Source organism: Phocoena sinus, chromosome 7 (assembly GCF_008692025.1).
Source record: "Phocoena sinus isolate mPhoSin1 chromosome 7, mPhoSin1.pri, whole genome shotgun sequence".
Classification (NCBI taxonomy): Eukaryota; Metazoa; Chordata; class Mammalia; order Artiodactyla; family Phocoenidae; genus Phocoena; species Phocoena sinus.
This window is the reverse complement of record NC_045769.1, coordinates 86,959,480-86,985,650: the sequence shown is the minus strand read 5'-3', so window position 1 is coordinate 86,985,650 and position 26,171 is coordinate 86,959,480.

Here is a 26,171-nt window from a genome sequence, read left to right as displayed (position 1 = left end):
TGAGAGCTACAAAGGCACATAAAGAAGGCACAGGGAAAATCCTCTTTTCATGGGTTCTCAAGCACTGCAGAGACTCTTTTGTCAGTAATTATGCCCTTGCTTTAAAATCTTATACCTGCCTCAAATCTTTTTTTGAAACAAGGGGGATATAAAACACAAGCTAGCTACAGTTTGCTTCTACCATGAGTAGAGTACGGTTAATAACATTTCTTATATTTTAACACATCACCTTTCCCGTCATTCACAGACCAAACAGAAAAAAAAAAAAAAAAGTACTGTTCTTTTTCCTGTTGCTTTTTCAATAATTCCAAACAAATCCACACAACATTCATGCAATTATACCGAAGAACCATATGAAAAGGACTCACTGAAATCATTTTCAGTTCTATTTAGTGTTTATTTGTCCCCATTTTGAAATAGGGCCATGCTGCTTTTGTTCCTATAGAAGAGAAGTTATGATTTAAGAAAACTTTACAAAAGGGAAGCCGATCTTGATGTTATCAAACTTCCCTCTTTTCTTTTAGCAGAATGTTTGAGAAAATGCCAATTGGTGTCGCCTATCATCAGAACATTTCAAGATCTGTTTGCTTCTGAAAATTAACTTGCATAAAACTATCTGACCTTTTTTAACAGATGATATTATATTCCTCGCTGAATACTTAGCACCTATATGTTTCTCTGAAGTAGTTAGACTGTTTCAAATGTTTTAGATGAAATAATATCACAATTTCTACAGGTTCCCCCATTTTTAGGTGGGGACATGCATTGGTATAAACTCAGGCATCCATATTCTTTTGTGGTATTAACCAGAATGCCATTTTTGTCCAGACTGTCACCGGATGGTTTTATAATTAGAAGATCCCCTCTAAAATGAAAGTCTGAAGTTGATGAGGCAGAACCAGCTGTATTTTAAAGGGAAATTCTTATTAGTACAAAATATTGGAGGACAAACAAAATCAATTTTTACAGGCAGATTAACCAAATTGTTCATTATTGTAGTAAACATTGCAAAAATCAAGAGAATAGACTATATTAGCCATACCCGAGCAAGAGAATGAAGTACTATGGGCTAATTTATGTACAATAATTATTCATACTAGCATTCTCATAGTTTAGGTAATGACTCATTTTGTTCTATGTGACCTCTGATCTCTAAGATTGGCTGCTATTAAAAAGTAGAAGCAATAAAAATAAAACAGGATTTTACCAGGCTAGCTTTGGGTTTTTAAAAATACCTGAGAATAAAGGGTAAAGCAAAGACTACTAGTGTCTAGTAATCTGGCACCTTTACATCTTTACAATAGGTTTGAATGTTTGAAAAGTAATGTTTTCCCCCTAAAGGACTTGTTTTTTTTTCATTCCCATTCACCTGCCTATTCCTCCCCCCAAGGACATTTAGTAAGATGTCTTTTGGTGGCGTATTATTTTGGCATCTAAAAAAGTTGAACACAAAGATCAAGTTAGGTAAGCAGAGGCTTTTGCTTTTTCGTTTTGCATTCCTGCCACTTGGTTTTCCTTTGGGTGTAGATGGGCATGTTAGAGGACGGGGTATGTTTCAAAAAAAGAGCTTAATAATTTACTGTCAGCAGGTCACCACTGATAAGCAAATCTTTTATAAATCGTGAGACAGTAAATTACAAAAGATGGGATGAAAACCACTGCCAAAGACACAATTTCCAAGGTGCTTTAAAAAATGATGAAAGGATCTAAATGCCAGTGCAAGAATACACATACACAGATGAATTAAATTCTTAAAGGTGTTTCACTCTATTTTTTTATTGAATTATAACTGACATATAATATTATGTTAGTTTCAGGTGTACAACGTAGTGATTCAATATTTTTATACATTACGGAATGATCACCATGATGTCTAGTTACCATCTGTTCCCATACAGAGTTATTATAATACGATATTACTGGCTATATTCCCTATGCTGTACATCACATCCTCATAATTTTGTTATGTTATAGCTGGAAGTTTGTACCTCTTAACTCTGCAGTAATTTTTAACTTTTCGTTCTGGGAATTTCCAAACATACATAAAAATGGAGAGAATGTTACTACTATAAGGGACTCCCCATGAAGCCATCAACATGTTTGCTTCAGATTTGCTACACTTGCTTCAGATTTCGTGATTTCTGTGATGTTGTTTTTATTGCTGGAATATTTTTAAAGAAAATCCTGATGTTATGTTATTTCACCCCTCAATGAAACAGTATATCTCAAAAAATAAAAAGAATGTTTTCTTATGTAATCATAACGCAATCATCACACCTAAGTGTGTTTAAAATACCTATTCTCACATCCTTTAAGTCATTGTATGCTATCTATTAGCATTTTCTTATATGATTTTTATCTTTACTTTACCTTCTCCTTTCTAGGCATCCCCTCACTTAGCAAAAGAAATCCTATACTTGGATCAGGTTATTTTTAGCATATCCCTGGGACCCTGCCTATGCCTTTCTCTGGCATGGTGTGTTATTTAGAATCTTAACACTATGTCTGAATTCTACATTTAAGTTGGCATGATACAAGAAAATTAAATTAGAGTTTTGCTCAAATTCCAAAGTTTTGTAGCATGTAAAAATACTGTAATTTATAAAAAAATAAAATAAAATGAATCCATAATCTAGCTATGACTGCATTAAGTAATCTACTAGGTAATGTCTAGGATGTTTTTCCTGGGATCCTTTGTTTGCAAATATAGAAAACCAACTTTAGCCAAATAAAACCAAACAACAAACACATAAAAATTAAAAAGTAAATGACTGGAAGAAAAGGTTTAAATGCTAGCAGGAATCAGGACGGGAATCAGACACTCTGGGAAAAGAGAGTTCTATGGAGCGGAATCTTGTGGGCAGTCTCTTGAGAGCACTGCCATTGTGATGAGCCAGACCAACGTGTTTTCCAGCTGTGTATCACTCCGTTCTGCTCAGAGTTATAGTCTATGCCATGTACTTACTTCTTGGCTAGGGCACAGCAGTATCCCTTAAAACTGGCAGTCCCACCAACCCACACACAATGAGGCAGAGGTGGATTCCCAAAGAAAATTCAGGTGTTGATACCAGCAATGAGAATGAATGCCTGGTAGGCAAATTCAGGTGAGGCAGGATGAGAATATAGAACCCCTTCTTTTCATCAGTGACTGTCCTTCCTTCAGATCTTATTGATGGGTTGTTGAAAACCAAGCTCTCGCCAACTCTGATATTGTTCTCTTTTTTATACCTATGCACTACTGTCAGGAATTCTCTTTTCTCTCTGTTCCCTCATCATAAATCAGTGTTCCAAATATCTACAACATCCAAGCTGCCAGAACCAATGTATTCTGTGCACCTGATACCACCGTGCTCTCTTTCTTGGGCTGGTGAGGATGGACTAAAAACTTCCAGTCTAATTTAAAACTTTCCGTTTCCTTTTTGGCTCACATTTTGCTCATTTGTTTCCTTTCCTTCCAGTACCCTATTAGAGTAAATAATACTGATTTAAAAACATGGATCATTCCTTCTGCTCTTTTTGCTGGAACTATCCCCTTCCATACACAAACACCCCACTCATACACAGTATTGTCATACAGTGAGTACTGGAACTTAATTGGGTTATAGGAAATTTAGTACTGTACAAGTTTGTTGTATAATGGAAGAGTTCAGAGACTATTGGTCTAAGAGATATGGTATTTAGGGCCAAATGTTCTAATCGGTGTTTAAGAAGTTAAAAGGATTTTGTCCCGCTGTCATCAGACCTAAGTGGGTCAACACTAAACATCTAGCTGTATACTTGGCTTATTCTCCCTTCTCTCCAGAGAACTTTCCAGTTCTCTGGCCTGCCAGAGTACCAAAGTGGGGATGAATTTGGTCTTGCTGGGGCTGAGGCATGGGAAGAGGCTCAGAGAAAAACAGCCCTTCTTGGTTGTGTTTAATCAGTTCTATCTCCTGACTCGTTGTAGGGTGAAAACAAGATATACCTAAAGAAAAAAAAAAAAAAAAAGAAAGAACCTTTGTTGGTGGATAATTACATTCTATTGAAATTCCATACAGAAGTCATTGGAGATATTATTAATTTCCCAACACCATGCTTTCCTAGTTCTATGGCTTTTCCCTTCCCTCTGCAAGCAGTTTTTCTTCTACCTGTATATCCCCATGTTCCCTAATATGTAAGCCTTCTTGGGGGCTTCATCCTCATCCTTTTTTCTCACAACTCCCCCATGCATACACACTCTCTTTAGTTGATCTCAATTGGTTATCATATCCAGGGGAATCTACCTTCTAAATTTTTTTTCACTAGGTTCTCATTATCATTCTTAATTCAGGATCTCATTATTTCTCTCCTGGACAGTTGCAGTGGCCTCCTGACATGATTCCTTCCAGACAGTCTGGTCTCTGCCTAATCACTTCTCCAGAGAAATCTTTCCAGCACGCAACTCTGTCAAAGCCCAGCTCTATCTAAACAATTCCAATATCTCTGAAGTAGTCACAGAGCAAAATCCCAAATATTTAGCATGACATAATGCAAATGTCTATGGTCTAGTCTCTGTCTCTGCCCTCTCAACCTCCACCCCTGGCATAACCTTTCAGCCCAGCCCTAACAAAAATACTTTCACTCCCTAATATGCCTTACTCTTTTATAATTCTGGGCCCTTGGCTTTGTAGTTTCTCATGTCGACCCTTCGTGGTCAACCAGGTGACATTAATTCACTCCTCCAGAGGCAACACCAAAGTTACCTCCTTTGTGAAGGCTTCCATGATTTCCCCAGACTAAACATTTCCTCAGTGATCTCACAGTAACCAGTCAATACTTCTATTATAACACTTCTTGTGTTGCTACTTCTTGTGTGCCCATTTCTCTCATTGGAGTGGAAGCTGCTCACATAAAGGAACTGTATAGTCTTTTTGATTCCTGGTAAGTAGCACAGAACTAGGAATATTGTGGGCATTATTGCTTAATAACTTAGTGAATGAGGACACGAATGGAGAGAAACTATTCTACAAGTGTAAAAAATCTATTAAGCCTGAGCACACAAAAACAGAGATCTAGTACATACTTCTTTGTTTGCAAATCACACAAATGCAACTTAAATTAGCTTAGGATAAAAGGAGGATTTATTGGAAAGACACGGGAATATCTCAGGTAATTGAAAAAAGAATTTGTCAACAGAATGGAGTGAAACAAAGTCTGGAAAGCAATTCAGCCCGTGTGTGTCTCTTCTGGCATTGCTGCGGGTCATGACTCTGTTCCTTCCCACTACAAACTTTGTTTCTTGGTTCAGTGGTTCTCATCACTAGCTGTACATTCAAATCACCTGAGGAGTTTTAAAGAAATATTGACACCTGGGTCCCACCCCAGGCCAAGTTGATTAGAATTTCTGGGGGTTGGTGCCAGGGCAGTTTTTCAAGGTTCCCAAGGTGATCTTAATGTAGGAAACAAAGTAGCCAGTAGTTCCTGGGTTTCAGATCACATTCCCACAGATTTCCCCTCAAGATAAGAACAGACTGGCTGTCAGTTCTCATTCAAAAAATTTCCAGGAAGAGATCTTTTTGATGTAGGTTGGGTCCAGGGCCTATTACTGGATCCATGAATACTGGTCAAGTGTGTGGAGTCACATTAAATATGGCAGCTCACGCTGACAATTAGGCTGGAGAGTGTGTTTGAAGCAGTAATCATTCCAAAGAATGAAGATGATGCTTCTATGAGGAGACTGTTAATTTATAAAACAATAACTAATACATGTAATAAAATCATATTTACAACAAAATTAAAATTCATTAGGAAATAAACATTTGCTTGTTAGATGAATGAATGAATGATAACATACATTAAATTATGTGGTCAATCAGTATGGTTAGTAAATGATGTCATTAGTGTTACTATGACATAAATCTACTAAGTTTTGTTTTTTCCTTAGTTCTCTACTATCTATAAGCAATGTCCATCTTACAAAGTTTTGTTTGTTTGTTTGCTTAATATTGGGTCAGTTTAATCCTCTTTATACACAGAAACAAACACAGGCCTAATTTTACCATGTGAGCCAAAGTGTCAAGTTTCAGGCCAAGAAGAAAAAACAAAGGATAGGGAGTGGGCACAGCAAGAATGAACTCTGAATCCTGGCATTTGGGCATCTTGGGAGTAGTTGTTGTTAAGAAGTGTGGAGGGCTTCCCTGGTGGCGCAGTGGTTGAGAGTCCGCCTACCGATGCAGGGGACACGGGTTCGTGCCCTGGTCCGGGAAGATCCCACATGCCGTGGAGCGGCTGGACCCGTGAGCCATGGCCGCTGAGCCTGCGCGTCTGGAGCCGGTGGTCCGCAACGGGAGAGGCCACAACAGTGAGAGGCCCGCGTACCACAAAAAAAAAAAAAAAAAAAAAAGAAGTGTGGAAAGACATTTCCATTTGTGTTCAGGCCGTTAAAATGAAGGAAAGGACAAGCTACAGGGAAGGAATTTGCCAGCAGGTAGATCTGTACTTGGGCAGAGAAGGTGCCACATTCCAGGGCTGGTATTAGAAAAAGCCAGAGGTGTCTAGACACTCCTGTCTGCCTTCTAGACACCTCCCCTGGGACTGGGGAACTGAGAAGTGCCTGGAAGGGAGACAACAGTATATACTACCTGGCCAACCTCCTCAATATTTTATTTTACGTTTAAAAACTTAAAAATAAATGCTTTAGGAAGTGTTAACAGTGGTTACCACTGGAAAATAGAACTGGAGGAGGAAAATAGAACTGGAGGAGGGCTTTCACGTCTGCTTTATCTATCTCTGTAGTTTTATTGTTTTATGATGGTTGGCCAATAAAAACGGAAGTGTTTTTTTAAAAATAAAATAAAATACGTTATAACAGCAATGACAAAGTTTTTACACATATTAGAAGTTAGAGAAATAATCCTGTTTTTTAAAAAATATATCAAGTATAGTTTTTATCTTGATTAAATAAAGTACACCAATTCTGTACTAGCAGAGAAAAAAAAACATCCCTCTGGGAGAGGGATGGCAAAGAGAACTGATACTGGACATGATTTTGGTTTTTTTGTGGCAGGAGAACCCATAAGATGAGGAGAAAAGGGTACATGAACTAGGAAGGGAGGGTAGAATTCCTGCTTGTATACCTTTGTTTTTCCTAAAGCCAGTGGCGTGGCCCTTGTTACCTTCAGCTACCTAGCACTGAAGAATAAAAGCTGTTTAGGTATTTCATGTCTTTTACAGGGAACACTGAATTTCAGCCCCTGATGCTGAGTTCCCTGGAGATACAAACAGAACTTTCTCAGTGAAAGGCTGGCACGTTAGAAATTCATTCCTGCTTCTTTTTCCTATGACTCTCTCCTGGATGTGGGACATGGGGTAAGATAGACTGTTATTATTTGTGCTATAATGCAGGAGAGCTACTGTGGGAATTTAAATTCTACTGTGTATTTTAAAAATGATTATAAAAAGGCATTCAGGTACAGCAGGCCTTGTGCTTCTTTTATAAAGGTTTAAGAATATAAGCAAACAAATGACTGGACTGTTGTTGTTGAATCTGAGTCCCCAAGGCCCAATACTTCCTCTGAATACATACATATGAGCTCCTGGCTTTAGTAGGAGTCATGACTCACAGCTGAGGGCAGAACTTGGCCCTCTGAATTCCTGCAATGGGGCTTTCAGAAAGAAAGAACATGAATAAAGAGGGGAAAAGTCTTGAATTTTATTCAAGGCTAAGTTACTGAGGTCTATAATTCCTCACATCTGCTCAATCATCCAGCCTAAGGAGGTGCTTCTTGCCCACCTTTTCCAAAGGGGAAACCAGATTGTTGAAAGTTCCACGTCTGAAGAAGCAGATGATTTGGCAAACACCTTCCCACAGATATCTGTGAGATACTTACCTCTCTCTTGATGAGTAAAGTTTTCTTTCCAGTTGCTCTCCTTTTTGTCAGAGTGCCAGTTCCACTCCAGTATTGTTCTGCTTAGGTTTCTGTGAGGCAAATGAGAGGCAGGGGAGACACAGTCCTGGGAGAGGAAGGAAGGGCCAGGGGCCAAGTAGAGCCTGGGGAACCTGACTTGGGGAGGAGAGAGACTCAGACGATCTGGAGAACAGTGGAGCGAGAGATAAAATAAGAGCATTCAGGAGAAGGGATTAGAGAGAGAAGGAGTTCAAGGGAGAAACATGAATAAAGAATAACAAGAATGAAAGGGTGTATAGGTGACCAGAGTAAATACTGAAACAGAAAATACTCTCACTTCATTTAAAAAAAAAAAGAGGTGTTATAAGATCTGTTTCCTCCCCCTCCCCCAACTTTTTCTTGAGCACTTTTTATTGACTCTTATTTGGCAATGTTATAAAATGTCAACAAATACAGACATCAGCTTCATTTTTTCTCCAGAGCGAAATAGTTTATTGACCATGTTTGTTCTATTACTATAATGGAGAGGGTTTAAGTAGAAATGTGTTAAAAATTAATTTTTATTTTCATTAAAGTATGACCAATTATTATACAATCAATTATAACTAAATCCAGAATTTCATAATCAAGAAAAAATATTAAAGTTCATGTATTAAATGTTCACGATTTGGGTATTCATATTTAACAAAAATAGGCATTCTTTCTCAAAATAACCCCATCAAAAGACAGTTTATTCAGTCATTCATCCAACTAATATTTACTCTTTGTTCTAAGTATTGGAAATACAAACTAGAAAAAGACATCAAGGGATTTACAATTTAGTGGGAGGAGAAAGGTCAACCAGTGATTGCACCACATATTGGCAATTACTAAGGGAAAGTTATATTCAAGACCTGTGTGAGCACAGACTGAGGGAGGAGGTCAAATGAGAATTGGTACTTGGGACCATCTCCCAGAGGAGATGATGCTTGAGGTTGATGCATAAGAATGATGGAAGCTGGTGTTACAGAAAAGAAAGTAAAGGCAGGGAAAAGTAAGGGAAGATGAGACATGATATTCCAAGAAGAACAATTTGAGTATATGAACATAAGGAGAATTAAATGGAAGAGGTGGTAGGAGATAAAACTGAGAAATAAACAGGACAAGAAAGGCTTTCTGTACTAAGCAAAGTATTTGGACTTGATCCTGAATGGTGTAAGAGACTATTGAGAACATTAGACATCTGATTGGTCCGAGTAGGTGTATGTTTTCTGAAAGTTCATCTGAAGCACAATGAATTGAAATGGACTAGACTAGAGGCAAGGAGTCCAGTTAGGCAACTGTTGCAATAATTCAGGATGATAGTGGTTTACCTAGACAGTTACTCTAGAGATAGAAGATGTAAACGGCTTTGAATGCATTTAAGAGTTAGAACTGACTAAACTTGGTGACTGAATGTTAGGATTGAGGAAGAATGCAAAGTCAAGCATGACATGACTTTGTAATTATTTCTGGATAGACACAATACATTGAGAGTTTTATCTCTTGGTAGTGGGACTAGGAGTGGTGGAGGGGTCCAAGTTTTCAGGTCTGGGAATCTGGGTAGATGGTAGTATATTTATCAAATTAAAATGGAATATTAAAAATGGAATTTAAAAATGTGGAACCTGGGCTTCCCTGGTGGCGCAGTGGATGAGAATCTGCCTGCCAATGCAGGGGACACGGGTTTGAGCCCTGGTCTGGGAAGATCCCACATGCCGCGGAGCAACTAGGCCCGTGAGCCACAACTACTGAGCCTGCGCGTCTGGAGCCTGTGCTCCGCAGCAAGAGAGGCCGCGACAGTGAGAGGCCCGCGCATCGCGATGAAGAGTGGCCCCCGCTTGCCACAACTAGAGAAAGCCCTCGCACAGAAACGAAGACCCAACACAGCCAAAAATAAAAACAAAATTAAAAAAAGAATAAACATTAGTTAAAAAAAAAAAAAAATGTGGAACCTAGGAGGAGGAGCCAGTTTTAGAGGAAGCTATTTGCCTTAAGGCCAATGAATCAGAAAGAGACTAGGCTCGGGCTAACAGGGTCAGAGAATGGAGCTTCAGGAAAGAAGATGTGAGGACTGAATAGAGGGAGAAGAGATCCTGAAGGAAGCTGAGAAGTGAACAGAGAGCTGGGAGAAAAGCCCAGGAAAAGTGCCATCACAAAATGGCAGGAAGGAGTGAGCTTTCAGAAGCATGAGGTGCTGCATAGAGGCTCATGCCACAGACAGGTTAAGTCCAATAACGACAGAAGACCACCCAGTGGGACGGTTGTACAGTTGAGAACAGGAGTATAGACTATTCTTTCAAAAAGCTTCACCTGTGAGGGCTTCCCTGGCGGCGCAGTGGTTGAGCGTCTGCCTGCCGATGTAGGGGACACAGGTTCGTGCCCCGATCCGGGAAGATCCCACATGCCGTGGAGCAGCTGGGCCCGTGAGCCATGGCTGCTGAGCCTGCGCGTCCGGAGCCGGTGGTCCGCAACGGGAGAGGCCACAACAGTGATAGGCCCGCGTAATTAAAAAAAAAAAAAAAAAAAAAGCTTCACCTGTGAAATACAGAAAAGTGAGGTAGGCAAGGGATTTCTCATTATCATCATCATTATTATGACTACTATGATGACGAAAGAGACTTAAGCATGTTAATATGAAAAGAGTAAATAGGATGGGAGGAACTAGAGATTTAGGTAACAGAGAGAATGATGGATGGAACAAAGTTCCTGAGAAGAGAGGAGAGGGTGTTATGTATCTTACCAATGCCCTGTACAACTCTAAGGGGCTCAATTCATGCTATGTTCTGTGAGTAATAAATGTGAATTTAGCTAACTAGAGCACAACTCTAGGAGGTGCCATTTACATAGAATACAACTTGAATGCTGCCTCCAGAGTTCTACATGGTTGGCAACCCTGGAAATGCAAAGCGTGCATGGAGGGATTGCCCATTTCACCTTTATACCCCATCTGAGTGACAGTTAAACTGCATCTAACCCATTGAAGCTCTCCATACTGAAATCAAGGGTAACTATTAGGTGCTCACACCATTTGACAAGTACAATCGACAAAGAAGTACAGCTAAGTGTTCTGTCTTACCAACCCAATTGTCTTCTAATACCCTTCAACACACATTTATTAAGCACTCCTATGCCTCACTCAGTAGTATGCTAGGCTTTGAGGAATGAAAAAAGTTGCTAAACAATCAGTAGCCTCAAACTATTTATAACCTAGTTTGAAAGACAAAACATATCTACTCACTCCAAACTGTTATAAGATACTGCAAAGTAGTGTGAGTGAAACAAACGCTAAAGGTTAAAAGAGTTTCATTTAACTGAGAGAAAAGGAAATTTAAGATCATCTTGTTTACTGGTTTTCAAACTGTGTTTCCTGGAACCCTGGGGCTTTGTGCCGATGCTTCAGGAGTTTCACAAAGAATGATGTATTCTCTGCCAAACACTGAAGATTTAAATTTCTCCTGGGGGTTCACAATGGCAATGTTTGTAATAACAAAAAATTAGAAACAACCTAAATGTCATTCAATAGGGATCTAAGTAAATTATGGTGCCTTCATACAATGGCATACTAAATAGCTGTTTTTAAAGGAAAAATAAATCTGTAGATATTGTTAGAGAAAGATCTTCAAGATCTATAATTAAGTGGAAAATGAAAGTTGCAGAAAAATATGCATGGTGTAATCCTATTTGTGTGGAAATAAAAGAGATGTGTATGTACATGCACGTATGTCGGTGTGTGTAGCTTGTATATACATTAAATATTATTTCTGGAAAGACACAATGTATTGAGAGTTTTATCTTTTGCTAATGAGACTGGGCGTGGTATTGGGAGGAACTGGAAAATTATTGATCTAGCCCAAACCTTTCATTTTATTAATAGAAAACTGAGATTGAGGAATACTGTGACTTATCCTAGGTCATACAGGTAGTATTAGTCAAAAAACAAAACACAAACCCAATCTCTTGATCTGTTATTTATTTCTCTTCATATCTCAGGTAAAGATAACTATGGATAAGAATAGTTTTACAGAAGCAGTTTTTCTCGCCTCTATTTCCCACATTTCCCCTCTTTCTCTACCACAAATCATCTCTCATTCATTTCCTATCCTGTACATGCTAGCTTTTCTCTATAAAATGTACAGTTGCACTCATCAAGCAGTGATACTCAAAGTATCTACAAACTATTGTATTGAACAGGATTTTAGTCCTCAAAGGACAGTCTCTCTTCTCTTTGGGCAGTGGAACAGCCAATGGGGGACACATTTAGTGTGTATTGGTTCAGTTGAAATGCCTATTGAGTTCTCAGATTTCCTGGACTACAGTGGCTCCACACCCAAGCAGGAGATGCCTCTGAGTAGGGCTTTGCTCTGTTCCTGCTCAATGTGAGACCTTAGGTGATTTGCAGGACTCTTCTGTGCCTAACTTTCCACATTTGTAAAGAGGAATATTACCTGAGCCTCTCCCCTTACTCTGGGTTGCTGAGAGAAAAGAATGATACAATGGACATAAATGCTGTAAACAGTTCTTATCATCTTAGGGGTAACAGTATATTTTGGTGGAGTCAGAATCCAAGCTCTGTCCCTCACCAGTGTATGCTTTAGCCTCTGCAGTGATCAGTATCTTTGTCTGTTAAGTGAGAGTAATAACACCGAACTCCTGGAGTTATTTTCAGGAATAAACGAGATAATGATACAAAGGGCTTAGTTCAGTGTTTGACACATGAAGCGCTCAAATAAATAAGGTTAGTTTGTACCATTTCATTGTTGTTACGTTTTAAAATATGTTATTTGGTGTCTGTTCAGGTCTACTGGTGGTATGTCACTTCAGCATTTTCTCATTTTAGAGTCATTAATATTATTTCAGATTCTCCTTTGAACATTAAGCAAACCAAGAAATCCATTTTATGTCAAGAAATCAAGCTATCACTTCTGTTCACTTATATAAGTTTTTTAAAATTTTTTTATTAAGCAGCTATTATGTGCAAGCTAGGCACTGGGGATACAGGGGTGAAAATGACACAGTCCCTGCTCTCAAGATGCTTTGATTCTCCTGTCATTCTCAAACTCAAGTGATGATCCCTGGCCCCGGCAAAACTAACGGTATACATTGTAGATATGGTAGATATGGGATAAAGCAAAGGCAATGGCAGTAACAATTGATTTGCAGGACACAGAGGTGGAGTGAATGATATAACTCAGATGTTCTCAAACTTTTTGATCTCAGGATCCTCTTAACACTCTTAGAGGATCCTAACAAGCTTTTTAAAATATGGGTTATAGTTGGGAAAACTGGACAACCACATGCAAAAGAATGAAACTGGACCACTATCTTATACCATACACAAAAACTAAGTCAAAAAGGATTAAAGACTTTAAGACCTTAAACAGCAAAACTCCAAGAAGAAAACACAGGGGGTACGCTCCTTGACATCAGTCTTGACAATGATTTTTTTTTTTTTGACACCAAAAGCAAAGTCGACAGAAGCAAAAATAAACAAGTGGGACTACATCAAACTAAAAAACTTTTGCATGGCAAAGGAAACCCTCAACAGAATGAAAAGGCAACCTATGGAATGGGAGAAAATATTTGAAAATCATATATCTGATAAGGGGTTAATACCCAAAATATATAAAGACTCATAAAACCCAATAACAAAAAACAAAACAAAACAAACAGAAAAACCCAAACAATCCACTTAAAAATTGAACAGAGGAACTGAATAGACATTTTTCCAGAGGACATACAAATGGCCAACAGGTATATGAAAAGATGCTCAACATCATGAATCATTAGGGAAATGCAAATCAAAACCACAATGAGATGTGATATCACCCTGTTAGGATGACTGTCAACAAAAGCACAAAGGATAACAAGTGTTGGTGAGGAACTGGAGAAAAATGTACTCTTGGGCACTGTCGGCGGGAATATCAATTGGTGCAGCCATTATGGAAAACAGTATGGAGGTTCCTCAAAAGATTAAAAACAGAACTACTCTGTGATCCAGCAATTCCACTTCTGGGTATATATCCAAAAGAAGCAAAAATAGGATATTAGAGAAATCTCCACTCCCATGTTCATTGCAGCATTAAGATATGAAAACAACGCAAGTATCCATCAATAGATGTATGGATAAAGAAGACACACATACACACACACACACACACACACACACACACACACACACACACAGAGTGGAATATTATTTAGCAATGAGAAACAAGGAAATACTGCTCTCTGAGACAACATAGATGGACCTTGAGGGCAGTATGCTAAGTGAAATAAGCCAGATAAAGACAAATACTGCATGGAATAACTTAGATGTGGAATCTAATTAAAAAGTCAAACTCATAGAAACAGAGAGTAGAAAAGTGTTTGCCAGAGCCTGGGGGATAGGTGAAATAGGAAGAGGCTCGTAAAATGGTACAAACTTTCAGCTATAAGATGAATAATGTCTGAAGATCTAATGTAAAACATAGTGACTATAGTCGATAACGTTGTATTGTATAACCAAAATATGCTAAGAGAGTAGAACTTAAATGTTCTCACCAAAAAAATAAAAGGATAAATATGTCAGGTGATGGAAATGTTATTAAACTAGAGGGGAGAAATTCTTTCACAATGTATATAAGTATCAAATGATCACAATGCACACTTTAAATATCTTACAATTTTATTTGTCAATTATAACTCAATAAAAATAAAATAAAATATGGGGTTATAGTTATTGCTGTTAGTTGTGTTAGAAATTAAAGCAGACATTTAAAATATTTATTTTGTTACTTTAAATAGCATGTTAATTAAAAATTATATATATTAACATTATATGAATCTATTAACTAAATAGAAAATTAAAATTTATTATTTTACTTATTTATTTACTTATTTTATTAAAAATAATAAACAAATTACATGTTGACATAAATAACATGTTTTTGAAAAATAATTATATAGTTGTGGTATAGAAGAGATGATAACTTATTGAGTTTGACTTATCTTTGGAGAAGGTGAAAGTGAAAAAATGAGTTACTCCATGATGGTGAGTAGACTCTTCTAGTAGTGGTCCAAGGATGCCTATCCACGACAGGTGATTCAGTCATACATATACCCACCCAGACATCTTTGTAGCTTAGGATTTGAGGCTATCAATCTTATCCCAACCTCATGCTGTCCTTTTTTTCTCTGTCCTTGACAATTGCCTGTTCAAGGATGTTCTTAAGCGATGAAGGTTAGATGTGTAATGGAGAAAGAACCACTTGGAAATTTTGACGTTTGGGTTTTCCAGCCAAAGATGTTAGCCGAGACATTATTAGGAGCCATAAATGTAGCCTTGAGACAGACAGAGCATAGCTTAGCATCATGCAGGGAGGGAGAGGGGATCAACTTCCTAAACCTCCACTTTTATTAAAAGCAGGTCAACAACCAAATTCAAACGTTATATTGTCACTTTTGCTTCTTGTAGGTTAGTCTTACTTAGCTCAAAACATTGTGAGTTTCCTGAGCCTGAACATGTTTCTTATAATTCTGCTCTTTCTCTTTCTCTTGACCATAATATTTAGCTCAATGTTGAACACTTAGCAGGTTTAAAATATCCAAAGTTAAAGCCATCGCTTCCTTTCTGAAATCTGTTTTCTTCTCTGTTTCCCAGTGCCTGTGTATAGTATCATCATTTCCCCAGCTATTAACGATAGAAAATGTAGTCATCTTTGATTTTTTTTACCCCTCTATCTGCCAATTCTACTTTTACAAAAAGTCTGAATTCAGTGAGGTAGAAACATGCAATGATTTTGCAGTTGCTTTAGTCACTGTTTTCAGCAATGTTCTGCTGAGTTCCCCTTCTCTCTCCCTTAAAACATCCTCAGCTGATTATGGACTTTTTGGTTACTCTCTGTAGCCCAGATTAAGACTCACCTTCAATCACTTAAAAGTCCAATCCAGGTCAAATCAAATCTTTACTTTTGTTTCCAATTCAAAATGTGCCACCTATCCTACAGATCAAGCTTGCCCCAGATCTGAAGTGACCCCAGCCAGGGGCCCTGTCCCCAGGTCAGGAGGCTCTCACCACAGCTCCCCAGTGGAATCTTAGGATCTTGTTGGTTCAGGAATTGTTGTGTGTCTCCTCTTCTTCCCTTTCCACATGGAAATGTTTGCTGGGGTTATCCTGTTCTTGTTTCATCACTGTATATTGGGTATGTAAGGGGGAAAATAAGTTATTATTTAATTTACAGGTCTCTGTATCAAAATGAACACCATCCAGACCTGATGTAGAGAGTATCACAAGATCCTGAACTTTGGGCCTAGTCTCATAAATAGATAGGAATTTTGGATTGTCTCTTCTGGGGACAGGGTAAAAACAGGGTGCAGAAGGGAGGGAATGGTAGTATGCAATCAAGGGAGCAGAGAGTGATAGATTGTATTCTTGTTCACAATATCTGCTGCTCCTCAGCATAGGAACTACATATCCCTGCCCAACGAACTCGGGTTTGCCCATGTGACTTACTTTGGGCAACAAAATAAGGGCAAATGTGGTATGTGCCACTTCTGAGTAGAAGAACTATATTATCTAAAATAGGGACATTCCAGGCTTCCCTGGTGGAGCAGTGGTTGAGAGTCCGCCTGCCAATGCAGGGGACGATGCAGGGGAAACAGGTTTGTGCCCCAGTCCGCGATGATCCCACATGCCGCGGAGCCGCTGGGCCCGTGAGCCATGGTCGCTGAGCCTGCACGTCCGGAGCCTGTGCTCCACAATGGGAGAGGCCACAATAGTGAGAGGCCTGCGTAGCGTAAAAAAAAAAAAAAAAAATGAAGCAAATGATATTAGGATATTATTTTGACTAGAGAATTAATATCTCATCCAAGTCTGGCATAATATAAACACTGGATAACAGTTTTCTACCCAACTTTATTTTTCACCCAAGAGGAAGGTAGAATTAATCATTGACAATGTTTTGTTTTTGTTGTCGTTCTAGGAATTTCCCAGGAACACTTCTAGCTTCTGTTTTTTACTTTAAAGATTTAAGAAATCTGATTACTATTCCCAAATATATTCTATTCGAACTAGTAGGAAACAACTTATGTTGTTTTCATCCTCTATCTCTGAAGTCTCTATATGTTTTATTTGTAATTTCATAATATACTGAAGTTAGGGGCTTTTGTATTCATGTCTCATCCCCTTCCCCATATGCTATACTCCAAGTTCTGTGAAAGTAGGAACTATATTTTACTCCTTGTAACTGTGCAGACCTAGGATACTGTCATATATGACAGTTAAGAGAATCAATAGGGCTTCCCTGGTGGCGCAGTGGTTGAGAGTCCGCCTGCCGATGCAGGGGACGCGGGTTCGTGCCCCGGTCCGGGAAGATCCCACATGCCGCGGAGCGGCTGGGCCCGTGAGCCATGGCTGCTGAGCCTGCGCGTCCGGAGCCTGTGCTCCGCAGCGGGAGAGGCCACAACAGTGAGAGGCCCGCGTAGCGCCAAAAAAAAAAAAAAAAAGAGAATCAATAAATATTTACCCCTTGTAAAAGTAAAAATGGTGAACTTATTTTAAGGCTATTTGAATACAAGGATTTTTCTGTGAGTATGTGCCCCACTGATCTACCAAAATAGGAGGTTTATGTCTCAATCTTCCAGAGACAGACATTCTTGGAAGAGGCCTGACCAGTTCCCTTCACAAATTATGGCATGTGTCTGAATGAGGCATGCAGAGCAAAGGCTCTCATTTAAAATATTTTCTCAGGGTTAGAAAATAGCATTTGGAAACTTAAAAGCTATAAGCTCTGTTTTTTAAAAATAAATAAAAAATTTTTTGAATTGTACATTGTCTTTGTTTTTAGCAAAATTCAAGTTCCTAGCTGACTTCTATTTGTTTGTTTTCTCTGGGAACCAAGTAGCTGTACTACACCCAAGCATGTATCATTTCACGACAATGACTCAGAAAGCAGTGCAGATGTCATGGCTTACCTAGTCCCTAAAAAATGCCTACCATGCAGGAAATGAAATAAGGTTCCTGGACTCAGCAGAAATAGGGTGAGGATAAAGAGGGTGCTTTGAATTTGTGGGCTTTCCCGGACTGCTTTGGAAACATCTCATGCAAATCCAAACAGTATCTGGGTCACAGATAGTTTTTTTACTAGTAATTTCTGAATATACTTTTAGTCTTCTAGTGTGTATAGAGATGGTAGGCCTATTTAGAAGATATAATAATTTGAATAATTTAGATAGTTTGATACCTTTCTACCAATAAGGATCTTTTTCATAACAGTTTGTCATTCGAGGAACCATTTTCAAGGCCAAAAATTTTATTATGCTGAACCGTAAATAAAATCCAGTCATCTAGTGCTCTTACCAACAACTTAAATATGCATGACCTTTTGTTTCTGAATATGTCTTTTTTTTGCCTATGTATATAGAAATTCAGTCCAGCTTTTTAACCAAGAAACAGCTTGGTGGAAACATGAATTGTATCATTGTAGTTGACAAAACATTTTAGTCTATAGCTCTTATTACTTTAGAAGCCTGTCAAATGCTATTTAGAAACTTTCTCTTTCGTCTTGGTTATAACAAACCAAAAGTACCTAGAATTCTATGGGACATAGACTGTCAGGAAATGTTGAGTGCACCATTTTGTGGGGAAAGCAGAGACTTTTACAAGAAGACTTCGATATGCAAATAGAGAAAGACTTAAGAATATGCAAATGAAAAGGATTTAAGAATGAGGAAGAATTTAAGAAGAGAGAAATCAACATGCAAAGCAAATTATTTCATACTCACTTTGACACCCTGGTTTTGTATACTATACTGAAAATGGGGTTGTTAAATTTCTGCCATGACAGAGAAGATTTTGGGGGGAAATCCCAAAGATGACCACAGCCTAAAAATGCACAGCTTAGAGGGGAGTTTCCAATGGACTTGGCCTTTGGCCAAGCCCCAGGTCATTCATTCAAAGTCACCCCCCCTACTTTATACCTAAATGCTTGCCCTGCTCTAGCATGGCACTTATGCATAGAAAATAGGAGTTAGTATTAAGAATCCTCCGGCAGGAGAAATGAACTGTGAAGGAGTGAGCTTGAGTCGCACTAAAGGACCTCAACCAATATACTGTTGAAAATTATCACCTCTCACTGAATTTGAGTCTAAATGGTATAGCTTGCTTATTTGGGGCTCCAGTGAAAACCAGCACCAACAAATGACTACTAGATTGCTCGTCATACGATACAGTTTTGCCTCTTTTTCTAATTTGTGGGAAAGGCAAAGAACCATTTGTAGGCATCTTTTATATAAGCTATAGATGTACAGAAAGTGAAAAATAGAAAGAAAAAAAAAAAAGCTTTCAGACTGCCTGTCATGACATTTTGACACTTAGTTCTTTACTGACATCTTAGTTCCCACCATCACACTCCAAGTAGAGTGTAGGAGTGTTTTACCTGGTAACAACAAAGAGAAAATGGAGCAAGAATGCAGCTTGGAAGTCTGACGGACTTGAGTTTAAATATCACTTCTGACCTTGGACAAATCACTGAAACTTTCTGAGCCTCGGTTTCCTCACCTCCTAGATAAAAATGGATACTAATTCTTTTCTCTTTCAGTTATTGTGAGATTGAATGATCTGGATTAGAGAACCAGACTACATCTCTTAAAGACATGGAATCTGACATATTTTTTTTATATTCCCAGTGCTTGGCAAAGAGTAGACATTTATAAATGTTTACTGAATGAATGAACAAATGACATATTGAAGCATTAGCAAGTACAGGCCTGGCTCAATAAATATGTGTTCAATAAATGTTACTTTCCTCTGGGTAAGGTGGCAGTGGGATTACTGGCAAAGTTTAGCCTGAGACATTAACAACTCCCTATTTCAGCCTAGATGAGATTAAGGCAGGAAACATTACCAAATATAGAAATTACCATTGGTCTACTTTCAAAAAGAGCAAAATTGAAGGGACATGTAGGGGAGAACAAACCTCATCACGACAAGATCTTTTGCATGGGTGAAATATCATTTTTCTTTGAGGAATTTGGCAGTTGAGCCATGGGGATACAGTTGTGTTCTTTTGGTAATTATTTATTCCTTTATGCAAATGCTTAATCTTTTGGAGAATTTGTTCAAGGTAAACATACCTCAAAGTATTCTTGTGAATTAAACTGTTATTTGCTATATTTTTAATGTGAAAAGTCTGAGCAGATTATTAAATTGGAGTCTCCAATGTGTCATTCAATATTCTAGCAATTTAAAAATTATATCATTTAAGTAAATGTTTAGATGATCATTTCCATACATGTGATTATTGTATTTGTTGTACACAATGCGTTTAATTTTTCATTACATTGTAAAGGATACTGTTATTATTACTTAAGCCATGTAATTTTTTTTTTTTTGGCCAACAGAAACACTGACAGAAAGATAACATTTCCTATTTCCAATGTATATCAGAATTATTTTGAATGTTTATAAATTATTATATGAATAAGAGTTTATACTCTTATACTTTTTATAAAGTATCATATAAATGACATAAGGGGAAGTGAATGCATGAATTGAATTTTATCTATATAGGGGTTTCTTTTCAAATAATCTGTACAGGAAAGGATGAGTTAATGTCATTTTCCTGAAGTTATGCTTTCATACTTGAAGACACACCTTGTGTTAACAATTTCAGGGCTTGTTTTTTAGTAAGTCAAGACATCACTGGAGTAATAAATCTTTATACATGATGGAAATTTTGAGTTAATTGGCATTACAAATTCTTGGTGTGATAACTCAGGACTGGCATTGATCAGTATGACTTTTTCAAGACAGGTAGGCATGGACTATAAGAATGAGTTGTATATCCAAGACAGGTACCCCTGTGCTCTGACTACAAAATTTAAATGTTACTAAATTCATAGAAAGTTCCTGAGTGAACCTAAAATGGGTGGTGGAGGTAGATTCATTGAAAAAGAAAAGGCACCATATAAAACTACTAAAGCTCAAAATCCAGAGGAAAACATGAATTATTTTGAGGGGGAATGGTGAAGAACTGATATAATCTTCCAAATCATAGCAACTAAGTATTTTGGGCTATCTTCCATTATAAATAGTCAAATATGGAGCAGGTGATAGATTTTTTCTTTTAAGGCACTTAAAAAAATTTTATAGCTTTTAAATTCAGAAACTAGAAAAATGAACCAGGAGGTGGGCATATATTCTGACTCATGAAGGGGAAATTGGTGGCTTCACTCAGCCTTGTAGGTTATACTCTGCTTTAAACTAAGATCTGTAAAACCTTCCTATGCACTATAACATTCTGTATATATTGTTGGTGTCACACTTTCACATCTTTACCTTTGAACATGGCATATATAAATATCTATTATCATAGATAATAGCAGATAATACCAATAAAAGACTATTGATGCAGTTTGGACTTTTAGCTACTATAGCTATTGAATGAGAACTCTGCAATTATTATAACAGCCCTGTTCCAAGGAAGTGGCTACAAATAACACAATGGGCCAAAACCCAGACCCTCCATGGATCTTGAATTACTTCCACTACTGCAAGGCATAGGCCTTGTATTTGAAGAACATAGTATCTTTCCCTTCATGCATACTTATGCACATGGATTGTGAACTGCTGCCTTCTCCCATTGGTGATGACATCAGTGTACTTTCCTACATTTTAGGAAGAGGCTTCATTTCAACTCCTGAGACAGTCTCCAGTCTCTTGTTGGGAATAGAAACCCAACCAAAGCCAGCCTGTTCCCCTGGGGCAGTGGTAATGTGCTTAGCCTCAGCCAACCACTTATTGTCAGGGGCCAAGATGCGTCTTTGTTTAGCACTTCCCACTCGTCTTTGCCACAAAGCCCTCACTCAATGACTTCCACCCTAAGTGGTACCCCAAATTATATTATTATAGTAGATACTCTTGTGCTTTGCCCAGAGCCCCTCTTTTGGGTTGATATTCTGTTATGAGCCTCATTGAGTCCCCCCAGATTCATATGTTAAAGTCCTACCCCCCCCCAATATGGTGGTATCTAGAAGTAGAGATTTAGGAGTTAATTAGGCTTAGATGAGGTCATGAGAGTGGAGGGCTCCATGATGGGATTAGTCTTCTTATAAGAAGAGGAAGAGACAGAGGACTTGCTCTCTCTCTCTGCCGTGTAAACACAGAGAAAAGGCAGCCGTGTGCAAGCCAGGAAGTGGGTCCTCACTCAGGGACAAAATTGGCCAGCACCTTGATCTTGGACTTTTCAGCCTACAGAACTAAGTTCCTATTTCTAAGCCACACAGTCTATGGATTTTGTCATGGCAGCCCAAGCTGACTAATACAGTATCTATTCCCCAGCTACTGAGAAAATCAGCAGCTGAGGCTCAGAGCTATGTCCCTCACTGAGCACTGCCTTGCCCATGTAATAACACTTTCCAATGGAGAGGCCAAGGCCAGAGAGATGCAGGAGCAACAACGAGGATTCAGCTCTTTACCTCATTTTGTGAAACTCCCAATGGCTATCGCAGCTCCCGCTTGTAGGATTAGCCCAAAGACTGATTTGCAACCAAATTGCCAGTCAACTCCCCCCTTTGCCTAATCTCACCTTCCTCACCTCCATGCAGGCCTGTCCCCTGAGATCACTTTCCAGTGAACCTTCTGCATGCCACTCTTTGACTCAGAGTCTATTTCCAGGGAATCCTATTTAAGCTAGCTATGATCTCTTAATTGTGAATATCATCACTTCTTAGATACTTTTAATATTCTGCCTCACTCATCAGAATCTTAAGCATCAAAGTTATTCTGGGTTGATAGAGAATCTGTGGAGTCAGCTTTTCATCCTAGAAACCTAGTTCTCTTGCCTCTGGCTCTGTCCATTCTCTGCATCTTTCCCTTCACCCCTAGCCCCCTCCTCAACTTTTTCCACCTAACCTGAGTCCATGCAGGTTGTACTCAATGCTCTAGTGAGGCACGATTGTTCCTTAACACCAAATCCCACTGCAGTGCAGTGGTTCTGACTTTTCTGGTTCCCAGACACATTTGGATTCTGGTATATTGGTAGCTCACTTAGAGCGATTCCTCTGTGTCCTTAATTATGACCCTCAATAGCCAGTGTCATGCCACTAGGTGCATAAAACTGTTACTTGCCCTTTCACGCCTCTTAAATATTTCCAAGGCAAGGTCTTTACATATTCCAGAAAACATACAACTTTCAGAGATTCCAGGTGGCTCTCATACTACACTTTTTAACTCTCTCTGTTGCTTACCTAGAACTCTGCAATGAAATATGTAAACTATTCAGCTTAACATTGCTTCTGAAAAATATGATAAAATCAACAAGATTATCTGTTGTAGCAAAAACAAAAATTACCCACTGATCTAAAAATTTGGTAGCACGCTACCAAAGGAAGCTATAATATACTTGTTGAGAACTACTTCTGAAAGTCTAAGCTTTATAATAATTGCTGTATACATATGCAGGGCATTGTATGCAGCTATTGAGAAAGTCCTCAGTTCATTCCATGGTGAGCTACCTGAAGCTGAACTTGAACCAACATCTTAAATCAGGATCATGTTGTCCAGAGGGTATAGACCAAGATGGATAGACCTTTTACAGAATGGTGCATGAAGAGGACCTATTCATGTCTGGCCCTATCAGGCCTACCATGCCCAGTACCACCTCCTACTGGGACATTTATATTGTCAGGACTCATTCATCAGCTTCCTCCAGGCTGTGTACCCATCATTTTTCAAAGCAGGCTGAGAAACACTTGTATCAGAATCACCTGGATTCTATGAAAAATGCACATGCCTAGATCCCACCTCAGACCTACTAAATCAGAATTTGGGGTGTTATGCCCAGGAAGATATGTTTTTAGTAAGCTTCGCATGTAGTTTTTAATGCCCTCTGATGCTAACTAAGAACCACAGAGTAATCAAATGGGCATATAGAAACGAGAGGCCTGATCTCTTGATGGGAAAATGAGTCTGGGACTAATCTTTTCATGATTTCCCTTCACTTCTACCTCCTAGTGCTTCTCTTCCCAGCATCTAGTTCCCTCTTGCTTTAAGCTCCTAAACCCACCTCTAACCATCTGCTCTGTTGTCCAACAAAGTGGCAACTAGTCTGTTCTTAGCAAATCCCCCATCATCAGACAATGCTCATCTGGGCCTCAAGGTGGACGTCTGAGCCAACCAATTCACAAGTGCACAAGTGAGGTAATAGTAGGCCCTTGATTTTGCCAGGACTTTTTTGTGAAAGCTGCTTTCTCTTTTTTTCTTTTTCTCCTCCCTTCCTTCCTTCCTTTCTTTCCTTCCTTCCCTTCCTTCCTTCTTTCCTTCCTTCCTTTCCTTCTTTCTTTCTTTCTTTCTCTCTCTTCCTTCCTTTCTTTCTTTCTTTCTTTCTTTCTTTCCTTTCTCTTTCTCTCTCTGAATGTGGGGATGGGAGATTTCTGAGGTGAGACACACTAAATGGCACACCAAGCCATCTGAAGTGTTAGCCAACAGCTAACTCCCTTTTACTATTTTTGTTTTACATTTTTTCCTTTCCTTTCCTTTTCAAAATTTCTTCTTTTCTCTACTTGTGAACCCAACGTTTCTCTAAAAGCACTATATTTTTTCCACGATGATGCTCTTGGGAGCAATAATGGAGGTTCGAACAGAGAGCAGTCAGGAAGTGATGGGGTTGGGAATCGGGCCATGTCTACTAATACTCTGTACCCTTAGATATTGTTCCTATTTATCTAACTATCTTGGTGATGTGTGACCCGTGTTCCCTGGACTGGATGCTGTGAGGTGTCACATTCAAAGAAACTTCAGTCTGACTTTAGGATGCAGAAGAATAATGAAGATATTTTAAAACTTCTGAAAAATCGTCAGGCTTCTCTGCTTCTCCTTAAAATCCCCTGCTAAATGTGTCTCCCCTCCCCACCCCAGAGTAGTTCCCTCACTCTTTTGCGGTTGAAGCTTTGCCCCCTCTTCCACACTGCATCCTCATATGCCACACTCCCCGCGTGGGCATGCTCTGCCTGGTTCCCTGGAAAGAGATATCTGGTCTTTGGCTCTGCCTTTTTTCCGGTGAGAATCGGCTTGCTTTCTTCCCCCCAGAAATTCTGCTGAATAACATTCCCATGCCTATCTTACAACGAACTGACCCACTGAATCATCCATAGAGTGCAGTACCACAGGAATCTGAGGGGCACAGATAGCCATGTCCCTCTCCAAGCCTACAAATCATAAGCTGCAAGAAGAGAGAAAGACAGGAAAGAGAAAGGGAGAGAGTTCAAGTCTGATTAGTTCTTTCAGAGAGTGAAGATATCTCTTTTAAAAGGAATCCTTACCGCCGCCTCCCTTTTCTTTATAAAACACCATCAGGTACATAGTAGGTACCCACTTCATATTGGTTACATAATACCATTCTACAAAAGAGACAAAATGAGATTTCTAGTTTATCATCTCAAATGGATTTTATGTAAATTTTTAAAATGAATATATTTATTTTTGGCTGCATTGGGTCTTCGTTGCTGAGTGTGGGCTTTCTCTAGTTGCGGTGAGCAGGGGCTACTCTTCCTTGTGGTGCGCAGGCTTCTCACTGCGGTGGCTTCTCTTGTTGTGGAGCACAGGCTCTAGGCACGCGGGCTTCAGTAGTTACAGCACGCATGCTCAGTAGTTGTGGCTCACGGGCCCAGCCGCTCCGCGGCATGCGGGATCTTCCCGGACCGGGGCACGAACCCGCGTCCCCTGCATCGGCAGGCGGATTCTCAACCACTGCGCCACTAGGGAAGTCCCGTAAAATTTTGAAATCTTATGAATTCTCTTAAAACTTATCTCTGGGCTTCCCTGGTGGCGCAGTGGTTGAGAATCCGCCTGCCGATGCAGGGGACGCGGGTTCGTGCCCCGGTCCGGGAAGATCCCGCATGCCGCGGAGCGGCTGGGCCCGTGAGCCATGGCCGCTGAGCCTGCGCGTCCGGAGCCTGTGCTCCGCAACGGGAGAGGCCACAACAGTGAGAGGCCCGCGTACCGCAAAAAAAAAAAAAAAAACAACTTATCTCTAATCAAATATAATTACAGATAAAAAAATAAGTAAGTCTGGGATTATCTGCCACTTTGTGTTACTTGGGCTACTGCTACTGTCTAGTTATGAGTTGACTGTACTGATAAAATTCTAAAATATATCCAAGATCAAAATCAAGATAGAGGGAAGAGGAGTAACATTATTGAGTATACACGCTAAAGCCAGCTGCTCTTCACGTGTCACTTCATTTATATTGCAGTAACTCTCTGAAGGATGTGCTGTTATCTCATTTTTTGAATGAGGAAACTGAGGC